This window comes from Microcebus murinus, chromosome 1 (genome assembly GCF_040939455.1).
Source record: "Microcebus murinus isolate Inina chromosome 1, M.murinus_Inina_mat1.0, whole genome shotgun sequence".
In the NCBI taxonomy this organism is placed as follows: Eukaryota; Metazoa; Chordata; class Mammalia; order Primates; family Cheirogaleidae; genus Microcebus; species Microcebus murinus.
In genome coordinates this window covers 55,149,516-55,168,267 of record NC_134104.1, presented here as the reverse complement: position 1 = coordinate 55,168,267, position 18,752 = coordinate 55,149,516, and the positions used below count along the sequence as shown (strand labels likewise).

At 35.9% G+C, this 18,752-nt stretch overlaps 1 long non-coding RNA gene across 1 annotated transcript in view; it reads left to right on the top strand.

Moving 5' to 3' along the window:
- LOC142873345 (uncharacterized) overlaps positions 1-18,752 on the top strand; it is a 77,390-nt gene that overhangs the window by 37,780 nt on the left and 20,858 nt on the right. Inside the window, exon 3 of the long non-coding RNA XR_012921414.1 lies at positions 3,679-3,771. This is a non-coding gene — a long non-coding RNA (uncharacterized LOC142873345). The remainder of the gene's footprint in view (positions 1-3,678; positions 3,772-18,752) is intronic.

The following is an 18,752-nucleotide window of genomic DNA, read 5'->3' as shown; positions in this document are numbered from 1 at the left end:
ATGAATCAATCAATCAATTGACAATGAAAAGCGACTGAGTAAAATCAGTAGCTTGTCCTCAACCATCCTCTGATCTATATAAATGGATTAGCATAGGAAATACACTGAAATTAGAGATCGTAGCAATTTTAGGTAGAGAATATTATGTTTAGAACACCATAGTTTTTCTTTCAAAAAGTGCTGCTGCAGTAGTTCCTGACTTTCCAAAGAGGACACTTTCTAATAAAGAGGAGCTTCTGTCATTTTTCTGCCCTAGGACTTGGTCACTCTACAATTTAGACAGAAGTCAATTCAGAGTTGGTGATAAATGAGGGTAAAGTGTAAGGACTGATCCAGACTGCTTTCCAGTGATAATTAGATTGATTTTGGTCAAAGTCAGTAGATAAATGACCATTAATGTGGAGAAGTAGCATGTCACGGTGACCATTCCCAGACATTTGTTGAGAGAACATAGATCCAGGACAGCAATTAAATTGGACAGTGATCTCTCTCTTTGGAGCACTGGAAAAATCTGTGGTTCTATCAAGGTATAGTTTTGTGCATAAAACCTATATGAATATATATGTGTGTGTGTATATATATACACTTATTTACACACAATGGATAAAGAATAATTATATTGCACTTAGTCTTAGGGAAGATGAAAGAGATTCTCTAATTTGGTGGGATTTTTTTGGTCAAAATAAAATTTGAATCAGTGCACAAACTCTCAGCTAAAATCCCCACATTACATGGAGCATGAGTAACAGATTTGTTGGCCATGATCATGACCTGTCTTATGATCAAGCAGGGTGTTTGTATTTGGGGCAAGAGAAAGAACCTATTGCTCCAACCACCTGCCACAGAGTGCTTGAAATTTCCATCAGCAGAGATTAAGTCATTTTGTTTAAGATGGTATGCTTTTAGAAATTTCCTGTCGAAACATTAGTTCCTATAAAAAGGATACCACATTTACTCATGATGAATTCTAAAACTTTAAATGAATCAGTCAGTTTAACATAGCCTAATAGAGAACCAAAGGCAATGGGACAGTGGAAAGTTTCTTTCTGATTTATAGATGAGGAGAGGTAAATCCACCACCTGGGATACTGTCCTGGGAAGGTGAGCCTCGGGAGAAGGCGCATCACAGGACACTGCACAGCCATGGGCAGCATGAGGGAAGTGGTTACCTGGGAAACTGGAATGGAAGCAAATGAGAGTAAGGACCTGGCAAAAAAAGATGGGAAGATGCTGAAATCAAATAGTTCACAGTCTTGTCAGTATTACAAAGTACTTAATATTAAAGTTAGCTTCTCAAAGCACCTAATGGAAAAGGAAATAGAAATAAAAAATAAATTTAATGTATCTTATATACTGTGGAGACGACACAAGTCCAGGTTTTAGAGCAAACTGGAGATTTTCAGAGTGTTTGGTTATGGCTAACTAACACAACTACCATGACTTCATCTATTCTGGGCATCACATTTCATCAATGGGATCTCTCTGCCATGCACTCTTCTTGGTCTGTGCCAAAGACACTAAACGCCAGGGTTTTAAGGACAGGTGTTTCAACTGTTCTTGTGATGGCAAAGCATCCTACATACCGAGTGACTTGGTCCTCATTGCTACCAACTGAACCCATTTTGGAGAATTTAATAGAACTCAGAGTATAGCTATAGTTTTACTATGTAACTCTATCTAGACCTTTGCATTACTTTTACCAAGCCCAAACAACTCAGCACTGTCTCTAGAACTGCAAAATTAATAAGCAAGAGGCTGCTCCAGTCTTCAAATCCTTAAAGGAGAGACAGTTAATTCACATTGAAATGGAATTTACTATTGAGTGATACATGGTAAGTAAAAAAAATAAAATTCAAAAAAGGATGGTAATCGCTAGCCTATTGATGATGGCAGATAGCCTGAATTTGAGCTTGTAACTCAACCATTTATGAGGTATATGATCTTGGCCAATTTCTCTCAGCTTCAGTTTCCATGTGAGCCCAGCTAGAATACTGACCAGTCAGGGAAGTACTAGGGCTTATTTCCAACCTACTGGAGTGGTTAAGGAGAGAATTTCCTGGGAGGAGAGGCACTAAAAGCATAAAGAACTAGATGTGTGACTTCAAGGTTTTGGAGGACCAGTAATGTCTGTGCACCCATGAGCATTTTATAAAGTTCCAAGAGCAGAGGCAGAACAGAAAATAGAAGTCAGAGTCAATGCTCAGAGACCAACTGAGGCCTTAACATAGGAGGGAACAGGGTTGGGATCATGTGGAAATGGGTGACAGCTGGGGACAAAGTGGAAGGAACTGTGACTTGCCACAGATCAGCTCAGACAATAAAAATGCATTAATTCACAGGGTGATTGTGAGCATAGGCTATTAAAAGTCATGTAATTTGAAGCATTTAAAAAGCTGTACAGTCCTAACAGACATTACTATTTTTATCTTATGGTGCAGTATAGATGAAACAACTGCAAAAAAAAGTTTGTCAAGATAACCCCATCAGGGAGCGACTCAACAGCTGTCCTCCCTTTTAACTTGGCATTTGCAGAAAATTTGCCTGTGCTTCTCCTCATGTGTCTGACACTCTATCAGACTCAGGGCATTCACCTTCTGCTTTGATCTCTGGCTGCTTTTAGCGAATCCTCCAATTCCCAGCCATAAAGGCTAATGCAATAGCAGGACTTCAGGCAGTTTTTGTCCAGAAATCTCTAAACTCACGCTACCTAAAGTTGAAAAATGTATTTCTGAAGGGGACAGTTATTTTTTTCCTGTTCTGTTTGTTGAGTGCTTTGTCCTGATGGGTTGATGTGCTTACATTCCATTACCATAAATTCAGTTGTTGGAGAATTTGCTCTCAATTTTTTGCCCTCTGGATGCAAAGCTACATTTAGAATGGGTTGTCTTTAGCAAGTTGCTTGCTTTCTTTTTGCTGATGAGTTCTCTGAACTTTTCACTGCTCGTTTGATGCTATTGTGCCCTTTAAACAGCTTTTTATTTTTTCAATCATTATTGGTTACATTGCTGTCCAGTGAATATTTTTTCTACCAACAGGTAGACATTTAACTGACAGCCATAGAGAAACTGGTATGCTAAAAATCCTTCCTCAGTGTCTTAATTCAAAAGACCAATTTGCCATTGTTTTTCTTATGCAACTATCTGTGTTCTCATTGGTTCTTGCTTCTTTCCTATCATTCTTAAGTGCTGCACATACTCTTGGGCGGGCAGGTTATGATGCCTTTTTCTGATAATATCAATCAGACCATCAGTCTGCTCCATTAATGTACTTCAGCTCAGAAACACAAAGTAGAATGGTCACCTCAGCCTCATTATCAAGGGCAGTTATTGCTCTATGCACTGCGACCACAGGGGCTTGTTGTGGTAGCCAACCAAATGCATAGAACATTAAATTCAGAATTTAATATAGCCATAACCTAGTGTGATGGAAACAGCCTTGAATTAGAAGTAAGGAAACCTGAGTCCTTATTTTTGTTCTGCACCAAAAAGCCTTTGTTGTTTGGTCATCTTACTGCTTCAGTATTTCTTGAATCCTTTAACCTGCAAAATTAGCACTTTGGATTAATTGATCTCTAACCTTAGAGATCTGATAATTTTAGAATTCTGATAACTTTAGAATTATCCTGATAACTTTAGAATTCTATATTTTCACAATTTCTTTTCTCCTCTTTAAATACAGCTTGTCAGCAGTGGAAAAGGAACAGTGATTGGCAAAGTCTCAACAAAGTGGACATTTGAGCTAAGGCTTGAAGGATGAGTATAACAATTCCAGGTAAATGAAGGAAGAAAAGTGTTCTAAATAGAGAAAGTAATAGGTGCAAAGTCACAGAGAGATAAAATAAAATGAAGTATTTGGGGAACTTTGCTCAAATATCTAATTTGGGACCCAAGGGAATTCAAACCCAGAATGATAGTTCCTAGGCTAGTGAGCTTTGTGTTACCACATCACATCACATCACATCACATCACATCACATCACATCACTAACAGACATAGAATTTTATAGTTTAAGAATTGACCTCGAATCACACCTATATGAAGGACTACAAAGAAAAATGGGGTACATGGGTTTTCACAGATCTCAGAGAGAAGGAATTTCATAATGGAAATCTAGTTCCAAAGCCCGCAGCTGTTTTGTCCAAGATGTACCTGCAAACTTCTATCTGATCTGGAGGCCAGATTAGTGAAGGATTTGTAGAGCTTGACTGGGATAGAGAACTGAGGAGAGATGTGTCCTTAGTATGATTGTCCATGGTGAGCCAGAACAAAACACAGTATAGTTGCTAGACAAAGGAGCAAAAAGTAGATATGAAGCTCTGGGAAGGCAAACTCTAGGATGGAAGGTTGGATGGATAGCCTGGGGCTAAGAGCAATAATGATACCTTCTACACAGAATTTCATGATTATTAAATTGAATAAGGCATTTAAAAAGTTTAACATAGTTTTTGACACATAATAGGCACTCAATAATAGGGTTCTTGTTGTTGTTATCCAAGCCACTGAAATGTAAACACTGAGGCCTTACTTTAGGCCTCATTGGCCTGTAGTATGATGCAATTGGTCACAGGTTCCCCAAGCCCAGAAGCTATTTTGTTCTACCCATACCCAGAGCCCCATGGGATCTCCCAGAGAGCACTCCTAGTCTTTTTGCACTCATTCAGTATGTGACTCAGGCACTACTCCATCCCTTCAGTGTTTGGGGTTATAGTGCATTGAGTTTTACATGGTGCTACCATGATAACACGACTTGGGACCAGAAGTTTCCCTCTCTCCACCTCCTGCTCAGAGGAGGTAAACTGTATTTAGAGAGCACTAGGGTGGGAGCCAGAATACCTGGACTTTTTTTTTATTTCATAGTTCTATTTTATTTTAATTTTTCATTGACAAATATTAATTGTACATATTTATGGGTATACAGTGATGTTTTGATACATATAATGTATAGAGATCTGATTCGGGTAATTAATATATCCATCATTTCAAACATTTATCTTTTTTTGTGCTGGGAATGTTCAATAATCTCGTTATAGCTATTTGAAACTATATATTATTGTTAACAATAGTCATCCTATAGTGTTATAGAACACTAGAACTAATTCCTCCTATCTAGCTGTACTTTTATACTCTTTAACAAATCTCTCCCTTTACCTGCCTTACCCCCACCCTTCCCAGCCTCTAGTATCCTCTACTTCACTTTTTATTCTAGGAGATCAGTAATTTTTAGCTTCCATGAATGAGTGATAATATGCAGTGTTTTCTGTTTGTGGCTTATTTCTTTGAAGCTCCACCATGTACAAGCTGGGTGTCCTGAGCAAGTAACCCAATCTGTCTCTACTGCATTTCTTATCTGAGAAAAGAGATGGTTGAACTGAATGACGCCCAAGGGCTTCTCCAACTCCAGCAGTAAGAAACCATGGCAGCATCTAAAAATGGTGAACTCTCTCAAAGTTGCCAAAATAAGCTCAACACATAATCTTGGGCATTAAGTTAGCATCAGCTGCATAATGCTAGACATTCAACTTTTACTAGGAGGAAAACGACAAGGAGAGAAATAGCACTCACAATGCTCCAAAGTCATTCTTTTAGCCAACAAGGCGTCCTCAAGAACCCTGAGTCTGTATTAAAAAGTCATCAAAGGGCTTAAGTAGCCACTTTTATATATGCCAATAATTTGGTAACGGCAAGCTATGTGATTCCCCTTATTACAAGGCAACTTGAGGAACACACCTTCATTGGATACCTACTGTGTGCAGGTGCACGAGACGGGTCCTCTCTGTACTGTATGTGTTCATGTTAACAATCATATGCTTTTAAAAATATATTCTATAACTTGGCAGATTCTCTCTGGAGGGAAAAATTCTCCTATTTCTATTCTAAATAACATATGGTCTAATGTGTGAACTTATTAATAACTAGATTCATTAGTTTACACATTTCTGATAAGGGAAATTTAACTTGTGTAACCAAGTGTGTGCATAATAATTGTGTTGCATCATTATCTACAGATGTATTTTTGCCAACCATTCTCTGTGCTGATGCGATTTTAAGGAGAGTTTTCCAAAGGTAAATTTCTCCTGTAGAGTTTTAATTTCCATTGTCCCATGAAGTTAATGTCATTCTTCAGAGCAATAATCAGCAAAGCTGTGAAAAGATTTCAAAATTAGGTCTTTTTTGATACATTTAATATAGGCTAGATTATCAAAAAGCTTGCATAAATGAAGAGTTACGCATGTTTAACATTTAAAGACAACATTATTGTTGTAGAACAGTCAATTTGCAAAGAGCAGTACTTCAACTTCAGTGAAAAAGCGGAGAAAGACTTTTCTTTAAAAAGAAGGGTTAATGGCGCGTGTGAATAAGAAAATTTTTTGTCAGTCTTGAAAACAGATTCTCCCAAATCACATCTCCTTAAGTTCAAGAATGTTTTTGAGATAGGAAGCTGCACAAATAAGAATATATGTATTTTGTTTCATTCTGCTTCTCAGAGGGAAGGACATAACCTGCAGTATGAGTGATTAAAGCCAGACATTAGGAGAAATATCATGATGGTTAACAATGATAAGCTCTGCAAAGGGTTACAGATGAAAGAGTTCAGTTATCTTCTTGTGAAGGTTCTAAAGTAGGAGAGAGCTGGGATAAGTTAATAACTTTCAACTTCATTTCATCATTTGTAAAATGGGGGAATCTTTCAGCCTCCTTCTAATTTTGAAAATGGATACTTCCATCATACCAAGGGTCTCTTTGGCTGAAGTTGGTGCTGTTGGAATGAGGAAGTTTAGGTGGCACTTGGCTTCTCATGATATTTCTGCCACCTATTCTATGGGCAGTATCTTTCTTTGGGCTCTGCATCTAATTAATAAAACTGGAAACAATAGCAGAAACTATGGCTTTTTAATCTCCTTATATGTAGACCACCCTTAATTTTCAGTACTTCGATGCAGTTGCTGCCATCCCATCATTACCCTATAGTATATTTGTGCATCACCTGTTTTCTAGCATCTCTGACTAAATGCACTTTATGGAGGTCTTCTGGGTCAAGGGAGAGCTATCTTTCCTTGAAATCCTCAGACAACTTGTATGTGTAAAGGTGACCTGGCAATTCATCTTTACTTGTGCTCTAGTGCTGCTATTAGTGAAAGCACTTAGGTGTTTGAAATGACACCCAAGAGGCTCTCCCCAAGTCAGTGTCTGAGAGAAATTGGTAATAGTATAACAACTGGTGATATGATCATCATTATTGTTGGAGCCCCCCTTTCCTCCTGTCTCTAGTTTGCTTGTTTCCATGGAGCTAAAGACATTGTGAATGATAAAGTAGAATGGAAACTTGACCACTGTGGCCCATTCAGACTATAGAGGAAATGAGGTTATCAGAGATTTCTTTCAATAATGCAAAAGCAGAAATGTTAAAACAAAGGTTTTGATAAATTAGATTTTTTAAGGCCAGACCAGTTCTCCATGTTCAAACATAAGCATGAATTAGTTCCTTCCCCCAACATATTTTTACTATTATATATATCAGTTTATGTCTCCTAGTAGTATATGGTCCATTAAAATTAAGAAACATGACAGTGAAACTACTGGTTTTTACCATTACCAAAGCAACTTATCATTAAAGAGAACATATTGTAGCACTAAATCAGATAAACATTGTATCATGGAGACAATAAGGCTATTAAGAAAAAGATTTTTTTCCTGACTTTGCAATACTAGGATGTTGTCCTGTGAGATATTTTGATGTGAGAGTTAAAGAAGCAAATTCAATTTGTTTAGGAAAGTTTCAGTAATATTTTAAAGAAGAAGATGAATTAAACAAAGGAACATTTCAGGAGAAATGTGATCTCCTAAAAACACCACTATAGTCTGTTTTTCTCCACCTTGACAATCTACTTTCTGTCATTTTTGTATTCATACGAACAGAGAAGTGGCAATAAATTGTTGCTTTTCCTAGTTGTGCCTGGATTGTGTGTAGCATATTTTAGACATACCTACTTTCCTCCTGATCACAGCAAAGGGTTATAAATCTATAAGCAGAGTGATTCCCAGAGCATATGGCTCATGGGGGAAAATAGCTAGCATTTAGGTCTGGCCAGCTGTCCAGAGCTCAACAATGTTAGTAACATATTTCAGGGCAGATAAACTAGAAAATATATTTAGAAAGTGCAAGCTAAGAAATTTACATTAATCTCTTCTTTTAGATTCAAAAACACAAATTGCCATTGCACTATTTCTTACACCAAAGCTTAATTAAACCATTCCTGGTCACCAAAGATCTGATTGAACAGGAATAATAATCAACATTTCACATTTCAGATTTTGTATAGATGGCATCCATCTGGTTAAAATCATAATAAGCTTTATGATAGCTGATAAGTTCTTCAGTTGCATGTCCAACATGATTTCTGATGCCATAAAAGTTAAAAAAGCAAGAGAAGATTCCATATGCATTAAAGGGGCCACCAGCAAATTTGCACTAGCCTTCAGACACTTCAGTGAAAATAAATTTCATTTTAAGATTCAGAGTTTATGAATTAAAAATTAGTGAATTAAAAGAGCTCCTTGGAGGTATGGCTGATTTGGGGACTGGGGCATTAAAATATAAGATGAACCTGAAGCATCTTATAGTGCCAGAAGTAAAGTGCTTTAAGCAAAAAAGAATAAAGGAAAAATGAAAACGAAAAAGATGAATTTGAAAAAGACACAGGAGCCAACCTGATAGAGCTTCCAGTGGTCAAAGGTAGAGAAATTTGGGCAATAAAATAAATAACTATAGCACTGGATAAAATTTCAATGAATTAAAACAGATACCCATGAGTCCATACTAATGTAAATGAAGGACTGAATAAGAAATAAATGGAACATAAGAATTCCTGAGAGGGAGTAAGCAAAGCTTAACATCCCTCTCATTGAGTGTGAGCAGGAGTTAATGATTCACTTCCAAAGAATAGAGTATGAAAAAAAAAGAAATGATAACTTTAAAGAGACATGACAGACCCCTCTTAACTAAGTGATTGAGGTTAAAATCACCAGTGATAAATCATGTTGATAATATGTACCAACATGCCATGATGCAGTAAAAAGGGCACTTCTTCTCTCTGATATCTTTCTCCAAAGCCCATAGCCCAGTCTAATCATGAAGCAGCATCAGACAAACCCAAACTGAGGGACATTCCACAAAATATCTGACCAGTGCTTTCCAAACTTTTGATACATACGAAACAAGGAAAGACTGAGAAATTTTCAGACACTAGACAAGACTAAGATGACACGATGACTATCCCCAAGCAGATCCTTTACAGAAAAAGGAAAATCTGATGAAATACAAATAAAGTCTGTAGTTTAGTTAATAATGTAGTAAGCTTAATTTGTTAGCTTTGTCAAAGGTACCATGGTAATGTAAAAAGTTAACATTAGGGGAAACTGGATGAAAGTATGGCATTAAGTTTAAATTTTAAAAAGTATTTAAACTCAAGTTTTAAGTCTGTGCACATTCAAAATAAAGCCAAATACCCATTTCAGGGTGTTAAAGTAAATCCAAGATCACTTTGTAAAGAGAACATTGTTCTCTCCACAGATACTTCTTCTGATAACTTATGAGAGTGATGAGATGGATATCTATTTATGCATCTGTCCTTGCTAAGATCTTTAAGTTTTTATAAAAAGGCATTTGTTCTTCCATTAATCTTATCAGATTATTGCATTCTCAAGATTTGCCAGGAAGGATAAAATAACAAATTTATCATTGTTTATTCATTAAAAATTCAAATGAGAGAAAAATATTTATGGAGGATTATTTGAAAGATATGCAGTATATACATTTTTCTCGGCACTCTAAACTCTAGGTCTTATTGAGCCAGGTTATTAGATCTGTCCAGTGCATTATGGCCATCACGCTAACCTTCTAGTCAATTGCTTTATACTGCATTCTCCTTTCATAAAATGCCATTGATCTGAATTGAGAGATATATAAAGGACTCCATGAAATTCATCACTGCATGATGAATGCAAATTCTAGCATTTCCTGAAGAATGCTGTTGGAGTTTATTATTTCTCACATTATGCAATGTAATTCAAGTATAAGATATTTCTCAAGTATCAACAACAGGATTAAGTGTGTCTCTCTTGAGAAATAGATTGAAGTTTTTAACCTTAAGTACCTGTTGGATTATGAAGTTGGTGTGTTTCCCTTTTTGCATTAGATGCTAGAAAACTAAAAATTAAATTTGTGCTGGGTGTCTAACAAGTATTTATAACTTTAGAGCATGTATTTCAAATACTAATCTCATTTTGACTTCAATTTAAGTTATTGGTACTTTATTTTAAACTTTATATGTATTATTTATGTCATATTGCTGAGATTTTTATTGTTGAGAAATTTGGAGAATGCAGATAGACAATATTTTTTTTTTCCAGAAAATTAAAGGTTGTCCTATCACTCAAATAATCATTGTTAACATAGTTCAGTATGAGTATATAAACATCTAGACTTATTTTATCATGCTGTATTTTATTACCTTTTTAAATAGGCTGCTTCAAGCCTTATTTGGGGGGGAGGAGGATATTACATAAGATATAAATAAATACATTGAAATAACATTAAAGAAATGTATTTAGGTCTTTGGTCTTGTTTTAGATCTTATCACTTTGTAGGTGGACTAAATTCTTTGTTTGTTTCTTCACATGTACGTTGAGAACTTTAACCTTTAGGAATATACTTATAGTCACCAATTTATGTTTAACATTGAAGATATAGAACATATTTTGCCTAATGCACTATAATAAAGTGACCAATCAATCAGTGGTTCCTTAATAAATACACAAATAGAGCATAAGCATTCTATTTCTTTTGCTCTTAATTGGAACTTGGCACAAATTCACTTTTTCCTTCTTAATTGAAGATCAGCAGCATTCATTGGGTGACTCTTGAAGTAAAAGGTTAACTCAGGGGCCTTTGTAGAGTTCTGCTAATATGTCTATTAGGAACTTAACTAAGTGAGATATTAGAAGTAATAATAATTTTCATATATAAGGCATGTAAGAGTAATAATAAAAGGATACCTGTATCTTTAAAAATAGTAAAGAGGAAAAGATGGAAGAGAAGAAAGAAATAGATGGTTTGTGTACATTATTTCTATTGGAGAAATTGTGGTCTTAATGCTTTTAAGCATGTATGTTAAAGAAGACCAAGGAGAAGAAGTATATTTTTAAGTAAAGAAAAAAATGTTTGGAGACGAGCTGAACAATTTTCATGAAGAAACATTAAAGAGGAAAAAAAAGGATCTCATTCAAAAAGATGTTAAAGGCATTCTAAGACCATAGAAAATACTCATTGGTTTATAGTTGTGAAGTTAGAACTAGAAGGGCATCTTTAAGGCATTAATACATCTACTTTAATCTTCTCCCTCCCATCTCTCCCCTCCCTGCCCTACTTTTCTCCTTCTCACTGTCTCCCCATCCCTTATCTTTAACAAATGAGGGACTTGAGATCCAAAATGATGGGTAATACAGTCTTCCACAAGACATACAGCTCTAGATCTCTTGATTTCTAGCTCAATTTTCCTTTTACTTCAGTGGGTGGAGACAAAAAAATATAGCAATGACAAAATAAAGTATATTCAAGCATAAACTATGGTTAACTAAACTCCTACTGCTGAGATTGAGTGGCCCCCAAATCAGACTTTTTGTGTCTGTCTAAATTGGGAGCATATAGTTAAAGATTTTTATCAATTACGTCTATTTCTCTCTAGCCAATTTGTGCATAATTCATGCTAAATAAATATAATTTCTACTAATCTATTGGATTATTGTTGAATTTCTACTCAGGCTTGATTCTTTGATCAGACCTTTGCTAGAGGCATTGCTATGACCCTTGACTCCTTAGCTGCCTCCTGCTTCCATCCATTCCCCACACCCATCATCACCCCAGATCACCCATGCCCTGGAAAACAGCTGGAGATGGTCACACACTGAGTGAACTTCATTCTTTAACCACTAGCCCTTGATAGATTCAGACAGTTGCTCCTAATTAATGTTCACAAATTTTTCCCCTAACTAATTCTCTGGAAAATGCCACAATATAGTTGCTGTTGTGCTTTTCTTCTATCTTCATGTCTAGTTCCATCTCCCGAACCAACAATCTCATCTATTATTTCACTGAGAAGCTTGAGGCCATTTTCCTTTATCTAGCCCAGAAAATATCTATGTACATATTTTGGGCACATTTCTTTATACTTCCACAGGCTTATCCTCTTTCCCAGATTAACTGCTACGTCTGCCTCCTGGTCCTGTTTCCCCCTCTCTATTTCCAACCCTCCCACTTTTTACCTCTTCAGACTTTTTTCTATCAATAATCCCTGATGTGCTCAAAATATTTCTTTACTCTGCCTAGGCAAAAGTCCATCCTTGAGCTTGTGGCTCATTTATCTTGCACTGGCCCTTGGAAAGGGCATTAACTCTCAATATTTGAGTTATTGCTGTGGTTTAGATCCTGTACAGACCTACATGGCACCTACATGTGCCAGCATGTGCCTTTCCCCTGAGCCAGAGCAAATTCTACTCAATTCTCTCCAAGACTATTCCATTTTAGTTCAGTCACTTTAAGAAATTTTGACTTCTCATTTGTTACCACCTTTCATTTTTCTACTTCTGGCTTGTTATACCTTGATTTCATTTTCCTTGGTTCTCTGAACTTCTTTCACATTTACAAGTATTGCTGTAACCCCCCTGCCCCAGGTTCTCCTTGCTTCCATCACAACCTATCATAGTTCAAGTTGACATTTCCATATAACAGATATCATTCCTCTATTTTTGCTTTGGTACCACATAGGTATATAACCACCCATTCTCATGGAATTAATGAACTTGTTTTCCTCTCAGGCTCTTCCCAGGTAGCTGGTAATTGGGAAAATGCCTGGTCAGGCCCTTATTATCTCACATCACAGTGATTACAATGACCTTAACACAGGATCCCCAGCCAGTGGATTCTGAACAAAAATGGGAGATTAAGCTTCCAAAAAAACATTTCTTGTTTATATCATCTCTCCCTCCAAAATTCTTCACTAACTTTCCATGATGTATTCTGTACAGTAAAGTCCAACTCCCTCAGACTAGAATTCGAGGTTTCCACTCAAGTCCACATCGATGATCTCCTCACATCTCTCATCAACATAAATCTACTTTAACCAGACTTATCTACTTAGACCCGCCACATGCATTTCCACTGCGGCACTTTTGCTGATGCCTTTAATCAGACAACTCTATCCTATCTACATCTTACCCATCTGATGCTAAAAAAATACATTTTTAAATAAAATTTCACATTCATTACTGCTTAAAAACCTTAATTATCTAGGTTTAAACGTTAAAATCCTTAATTATCTAGGACAGGGTAGATTCTTCCCTAATTTAATGAAGTACTTTATCTTAAACCAATAGTATCATATTTTAATAGTAAAATTCAAAATTATTTCTGTCAAAAATCAGAATAAAATGAGGATGCTGGCTACTGCCAATACTATTTAAGGTTGTGCTTGGTATCTTTATATTAAGAGGCATCTGTTTTGGAAAGGGGAAGCCAAAGATATCTTAATTTGCAGATTATGTGATTGTTGTCTACTCAGATAACCTAAGAGAATCAAAAGTAGTAGAAGTAATAGGAGAGCTAAGTTTCCTGATTATTAGGTAAATATCCAAAAATCAATAGATTTCCTATATACCTACAATGACAAGTTGAAAAAATATGATAAAATAATAAAAATTTCCAATAAAATATATAAATATTATATTTATATAATAACAACATGAATTTAGCAAGAAATATGCAGGATTTATATGAATGAATCTGCAAAATTTTAATGAAGACTATATATTATATTCACCATTCAACTCAACTCAATTCTGTCACTTCCAAAAAGCTTTCCAAAACATAGAGGATCAAAACATTCTTTCTCATCTGAACTCTTCTCATTTTTGTTGTGCATAATAGTCAATTATTCCTGATTACATAGTTCTTTAAATTTAGACTGTGAGATTCTCAAAAACAAAGATTGTACTTTCTGTATAGTGGTTATGACATAAATTTGGTCACCTTAATCTCTTTAGCCTATGCTTTCTAATCTGTAAAATGGGAATTATATGAGTTATGCATCACCAGGTTACTATGTAGATTAGATATATAATTCACAATTAATGATAATACTAGTAATTTAATCCATACTAAATAATATTTGATAATTATATAAAATATTAATTTAAATTATTATTAAAGTATTACTAGTTTAAATTTATAATTCCCTGGTATACAACCTGGCACATAATAAGCCTATATAAATGGTTAGTAGCTATTAGTAGTAATTCTTGGTACAAGGTTACAGAGAGTTGGCCAAGGTGTTGACGATTGTCAAGAATGAAGGATCCCTTTAATTCTAGGGGTGACAATAAGGGAAGAAACACAGAAAAAAACACACCAACTGCAATGCAGAACTAAAGAAAGTCAGAAACTAGAAGTGAAACAAGAATAAGGTCTGGGACTCAAGAGAACACATAAATTGATTGGGTTCCTTTAAGGTATAGTTGCTGAGAAAGAATAGAGCCAATGGATCCTTCAGAGATCAGAAACTGTGTAGTCATAGAAAATCTACTATATGTTTTTAAAAGAACATTACACTATGCCAATAGGAAGATGAATGTATCCAGGGAGGTGATAGGTTGGACTTGTTAATGTTCTAAGAACTAATCCAACAGAAAGATTAAAGTTAGTAGCTCTCAAATCAATGGGAAGATGAGTGTGGTGGCAGCAGCCAAACTATATGCCATTAAAATGTCACATGTATGCCCATAGTAGAAGCACAGTAAATGTTCTTTGAATAAACCTCATGTATTTTCACAATAATTGAGATCACCTACAGTGATCTTGAATTAAAGTATTATGAAGCAGTTGCTTATTATCACATGCTTCAAAAGCCAAGTTCCAATTAGAGAATATTTATTCCACATGAGCTACAAACATATCAAAGGATGTTCTAAATCAGGCTTATGCTACCCAGTTTGACTGCAAGAAAAATTAATTTTTAAAATTATTATATATCCATTTTGCTTCAAGAAGAATTTAAGGCAGAAGAAAACCGTATTTTTATTCTAATCCTGGTAAATGTCATCAAATCCCATTGCAGGAACATGTAAGAAACTTCATATAATTTATATTAGGTTAACATTTTTATATTTCTAAGTATGTTACCATCATTAGTAAGTTTTCAGATACATTCGTACTATTATATTAACAAAGCTTTTTTTAATGTTAACATCATCTATAATGGTTACTATCTAGACATGGTCAGGTTACAAGGTTCAAGGGAAACTCTACAAGGTTTACAATATCATCTGCCAATCTATTTTCTCATTCTGCCTTTCTATTGTATATATAAAGGCCTTTTTTTGTTGGACTAATCTAATATTTTTAAAATGAGTCAAATGTAAACCAAAAAGACCACCATCTTTATCACACTGTTAAATTCACATGAGAATTTTGCAATACTTTAAACAAACAACTTTCAACATAGGTTTAAATCTTTTCCGCAGATAGTTGTAAGCATAGATATCATCCAAGAAGTCCTAGAATTTGATAGGTCACAAATAAGTGCTGTGATGAGCTACAGTAAGGGTATTTTTGGTATGAAAAATAGAGGATAATTCAACTGGCTAAAAGCTTTAGCTCCCCAGTGTTGTGTCAATAATTACACATAAGAGATCTATAAAGACACAATATGGAGAAATAAGATGAAAATATTTTAAAAGTCAAGTAAAAATGTAAATACCAATTTAAAGCAACACTGAAGTGATGTCACAGTAGAATTGAGAAGGAACAGTGGCTTTTTCTGCTGAAGATCAGGGTTAAAATCCCAACCCTGATACTTCCTAGCTATGTTACTTGCATGAGTTATTTGCCCCCAAACTTCATTTTCCTTATTTATACATTGTCTGACAGTAATCTCTAACTTTTGAGTTTTTTTAAGTATTACGTGAGATGATTTATGTACAAAAACCTTAGTAAGTCTTACTAACACTATGAAAATAACATAAATCCTATAAAGTGTGTGTGTGTGTTTCAATGCTGTAAGAAGGCAAGTTTATCAAGTGAATTGACTAAGCTGTGGATTTTATGAAGGTGGGACTATGTCTGTCTTTTTATTAATAGTTTGGGGTTTAGCCCGTTACCTGGCACTCTATAGTTATTTGCTAAGTGAAAAAACGAATGAATGAATTGCTACCAATAACTGTACAGAGATATATTCAAGAGGAGGCCGAGTTTCTAGAACAAAAGATTAGAAGGAAAGATGAGAAGGAAACTGGGTTATACTCACACTTATGCACCTTCTTTGTTGCCTAATGTCTTTTTACTAGGACTATAGGAATTCAAGGAATGCAAAGACACTAACATCTGCGCAGTATAAAGCAGGGGTCCTCAAACCTTTTAAACAAGGGGGGAGTTCACTGTCCCTCAGACCATTGGAGGGCCATTGGAGAGTGCGGTGCACATTCCACACATATGCATTGTGGGCCTGGGACAAGTCGGCTGCTAAGCAGGACAGGCAGTGGTGGCAAAAACACCTGGCGGCCGGATAAATGTCCTTGGCAGGCTGCATGTGACCCACGGGCCTTAGTTTGAGGACGCCTGGTATAAAGTGAAAGCACTGCCATTCAGCTGATGAATGTTTATAATGAAGAGTAAACAAAATGACATGGATCATAGCCTCCTCATTGCTAGTATTTCGACCCAGAGAAAACTCTGCAAGTCACCCTCTGTGTTTCTTAGTAACCTCAAGCTCTCAAAGATAATCGTGCAAATCAGGTCAATATTTATCAAAAAGGATGAAAGGCAGATTGATATACTACACACTCAATGAAGAATTGATCACACATCTTTGAAGATTTATGGGATTTCTCTATAGGAAAGGATTGGTTAACAAGAATCAGAAGGACAAAAGAAACATGGCTAATGGTATTACACAGCTCACACAGGCCTCTCCCTCTACCCCCCGTGGATAGGAGAATATCTTAGAGTCGCTTAGAGTTGCACATGGACTGCTTTATACCAGATCCTGCAGAAAAGTGAAAGGAATTTTTTTTTAAAGTGAGGCTTCAAAGTTCTTCTCTAACGAAGACAAATGTGAATAAAAATTATATAAGCCTCGTACAAAAACTATAAGAGAGTGTGGTTAAAAGCACCTACTTTAGAATCAGATCTCTCAGGGCTCCAATCCTGGCTTCATTACTTACTGGCAAAATGACCATTTTAAAGAACCTAAAATTTCTATACTTTGGTCCCCATGGGAGTGAAGGTAACTCATAGGGTGACTTGAGTGCTCAATGAAGCAACATATGCCATCCCTTGGGTGAGAGCATTCAATGATGATAGTTATTCTTTACATTGACGGAATTGCTTTTAGTCTTGGAAATAGAAACACTCTTTCTCCTGCTTCAAAATCGATTAATGATAATGATAGTTTTATCTTTCCTTAACTTTTCAAATGCCTTAATGTTGAGAGTTGAATTGTTGCTAATTGGGAAAATAGATGAACCAGAGAAAAGAGAGACACAGAGGGGCCATTGCTGGGTGTGTGGAGGAGGGAGGATGGAATTCTCTTTTCATTTTCTGATTAAGCTTTGTCTGGAAGTATTAATAACTTTTTGGCTCAGCATATACTAACTTCCAGTGTGGACCCGGAATTAGTGCCACCCTGCCACATACCAGCTCAGCCAAGTTCTTTACCTCCCCAAGCCTCAGTGTCCACCCTCTAAGGTGAGAGTGGTAACACCACCTAACACAGAGAGTCATTGGGTGTTTAAAAGAATTTAGGGTGCAAAATGTTTAGCATAATGCCTGGTAGATCTAACCATGCAATAAGATTTAGATAATAATGATAATGACAATAATAAGTAGGTCACCTTGCAGTTTGAATCTAAAAGTTTCATGTCACTGAAGATTTCCTTATAAGGGCTTAAAACAGTGAATTCAAACTGAAATGAAGTATTATTGGCACTACATATTTCACAACTAGAGTTAAAATTGATACTAATTAGGCAAAGATTTTTCTAACTTGTGATAGACCATAAACTCCTATTTGCTGTCTGATTTCCCCACAATTCTACATTATTTTTCTTAAACTCTAACTAGATTTTGGCTAATTTTTTTCTTCCTGATTTTTTATGATGAGACATTTGTCAAATATTTGACACTTAACTAAGTGCCATCACATAAAATATCTTTTATCTCCAAATAACTTCATATTCCAATCTGGAATGAAATATGAAACTCCTGGGAAGTCGGGAATGTCTAGTGATGTTAAATCCAGCAACAAGGACACTGTGGCAGCATAAAAACCTTAACCCTCAATTAAAAAGAATTTACCACTCATTGAGTACCTTCTATATATCAGGTACTGTGCTAGGCTCTTTCCTTGCTTAATTGAATTTTCATAATTACCCTGAAAAGTGGATACTATTATGCTCATATTGGGAAAGCAGACCTTGAGATGTGGGACAGTTTGCTTAAGATCAAAGAGTTAAGAAATGGCAGAGTCAGGGCTGGACTCTAAGTCTGTCTGACTTCAAAGCTTGTCCTTTTTTCCTTAAGCCTCACTGCCTCTCCCCAGGAAACTGGGCACCCACCCAAGCCCATCAGCAGAGACCACAGCAACCTGTTGGCAACAACAGGACCCAGGCAGCACTGCAGGCAGTACCTTGGATCCCAGCCCCATC